Source organism: Xenopus laevis, chromosome 6S (genome assembly GCF_017654675.1).
Source record: "Xenopus laevis strain J_2021 chromosome 6S, Xenopus_laevis_v10.1, whole genome shotgun sequence".
Taxonomy (NCBI): domain Eukaryota; kingdom Metazoa; phylum Chordata; class Amphibia; order Anura; family Pipidae; genus Xenopus; species Xenopus laevis.
Window position 1 is genome coordinate 78,032,538 of NC_054382.1, and position 2,814 is coordinate 78,035,351.

General features: G+C 38.8%; 1 long non-coding RNA gene across 1 annotated transcript; it reads right to left on the reverse strand.

Annotated features, from left to right (window-relative positions):
* Nucleotides 1-1,492: 1,492 nt before the first annotated feature.
* LOC121395250 lies at nt 1,493-2,614 on the reverse strand. The gene is made up of 3 exons (XR_005962360.1): nt 2,420-2,614; nt 2,108-2,187; nt 1,493-1,653 (listed from the first exon to the last, which is right to left on the reverse strand). It is a non-coding gene; the product is annotated as an uncharacterized LOC121395250 (long non-coding RNA).
* Between the last annotated feature and the right edge of the window lie 200 nt (nt 2,615-2,814).

The window sequence follows — 2,814 nt, forward strand, 5'->3', positions numbered from 1 at the left end:
TCTCTTCAAGCCTCATGACTCCACACACAGCTGTCCTTTAGCGTCCTCCTCCTCCCTCCGCCACCGTTACAAACTAGGGTGCAAACCCTACTGGTTTAATTTTTTCTGGCCTCTGTGCTTCAGTGGCTGCAACCAAAAAAACTGGGCAAACAATGTCTACAAGGTCAACGTATGGCAAAAAATGACTATTTTCAGCATTTATATGGCATATTTTTTCTGGCAACTGTGCTTCAGTGGCTGCGACCAAAAAAATGCATATTTTCTGCATTTATATGGCATAATTTTTCTGGCCTCTGTGCTTCAGTGGCTGCAACCAAAAAAATTTATATTTTCAGCATTTATATGGCATAATTTTTCTGGCCTCTGTGCTTCAGTGGCTGCAACCAAAAAAATGCATATTTTCAGCATTTATATGGCATAATTTTTCTGGCAACTGTGCTTCAGTGGCTGCGACCAAAAAAATGACTATTTTCAGCATTTATATGGCATATTTTTTCTGGCCTCTGTGCTTCAGTGGCTGCGGCCAAAAAAACTGGGCAAACAATGCCTACAAGGTCAACGACGTTGACCTTGTAGGCATTGTTTGCCCAGTTTTTTTGGCCGCAGCCACTGAAGCACAGAGGCCAGAAAAAATATGCCATATAAATGCTGAAAATAGTCATTTTTTGCCATACGTTGACTCAACGTATATGGCAAAAAATGACTATTTTCAGCATTTATATGGCATATTTTTTCTGGCAACTGTGCTTCAGTGGCTGCGACCAAAAAAACTGGGCAAACAATGCCTACAAGGTCAACGTATGGCAAAAAATGACTATTTTCAGCATTTATATGGCATATTTTTTCTGGCAACTGTGCTTCAGTGGCTGCAACCAAAAAAACTGGGCAAACAATGTCTACAAGGTCAACGTATGGCGAAAAATGACTATTTTCAGCATTTATATGGCATATTTTTTATGGCAACTGTGCTTCAGTGGCTGCGTCCAAAAAAACTGGGCAAACAATGCCTACAAGGTCAACGTATGGCAGTTGTTTAAAGAGAACAGTAGATTACTAGCCAGCAAAGCTACCTAAGCTAAAATGTCCCTCAAATCCCTGCAGACTTCTGTCCCTCCAATACAGAGCAGTATCAAGCAGATTACTAGCCAGCAAACTTACTATCATCTGTCCCTGAAATCACTAACAGCTCTCCCCCTACACTATCTCTTCCAAGCACACACAGGCAGATTTTTCAGATACATTTTTGCCCTTGATCCCCCTCTGGCATGCCACTGTCCAGGTCGTTGCACCCTTTAAACAACTTTAAAATCATTTTTCTGGCCAGAAATGTCTTTTCTAGATGTTAAAGTTCGCCTTCCCATTGAAGTCTATGGGGTTCGCGAACCGTTCGCGAACCGCTCGCGTTTTTGCGCAAGTTCGCGAATATGTTCGCGAACTTTTTTTCCGACGTTCGCTACATCCCTAATAACTGACAAAGATTATAGATGGAGGTTTAACGCTTTATTGTTACATAATAAAGATACTAAGGGTAAAATAAGGAAAATGTTGCAAACAATATTAAAAGAAAATTCAGGACCAGAGGTTGGGATGGCGACACTGTGGGAAACAAAAAAATGTGTGCTTAGAGGACAGTTGATAGCTCTTGGTAGTAACCTAAAGAAAGAAAAAGAGAAACACATTAATAATTTACTTAAAGAGATCTCGAACTTGGAGCAGACACATAAGATAAGAATAACAGAAGACATATTAGAGCAACTGGAAAAAAAAAGAATTCAATTGAAAGCAATATTAGATCAGGGTACATATAAAGCATACATGAACAGCAAACAAAAAGGTTACGAACTGGGGGACAAATGTAATAAATACTTCGCTCAAAAGTTAAAAAAAATTAATAGTATAACTCATATCACAGCAATAAAAGGCAAGGACCAAAAGTCTTATTATGATACAAAAAGCATCGTTAAAATATTTCAGCAGTACTATCAAACATTGTATAGACTACAGGGAGGGGCTGATTATAACGATAAATCGAAGGAAATAGATACATTTATAGAGGAAGCGCATCTACCATCTTTAGAAGCAAAAGATAGAAATACATTGGATCTACCTTTTACACCACAAGAAATAAGCGACACCATAGATTCCTTGGCCGTGGAAAAGAGTCCAGGACCAGATGGCTTCAGCGCACTGTATTATAAAACATATAAAATAGAATTAATACCCCTGCTGTGTTCATACTATAATACAATCGATGGAGTCCGTGGGTTTCATAAGCAGGCAAAAGAAGCCAACATTACAATTATCCCAAAAGACGGGAAAGACCCCCAGCTTTGTGAAAGTTACAGACCAATCTCCCTAATAAATATAGATTTAAAAATATACGCTAAAATAATAGCAAACCGAATGAAGAAATACTTACCTGACTTAATTCATGAGGACCAGGCTGGGTTTATACCTAAAAGGGAGGGAAAAGACAATATTTATAAAATTCTATCATTACTGAAAATTAGGCAAAAGACCGGGCACAAAGTAGACACCCCAACAATAATTCTTACAACCGATGCTGAAAAAGCATTTGATAGAGTGGGGTGGTTATACTTGGAAAAAGTTTTGAGGGGATTTGGAATGGGGGAGATTACAATTAATCGTATTTTAGCTTTATATAAAGACCCATACGCTAGAGTCAAAGTGAATGGCAAATTATCAGACCCAATATATATCTGTAATGGAACCAGGCAGGGCTGCCCGCTATCCCCATTGCTATTTGTTCTGGTAATTGAGACTCTTCTGTCACACATCAGATTGGAGGCAAAG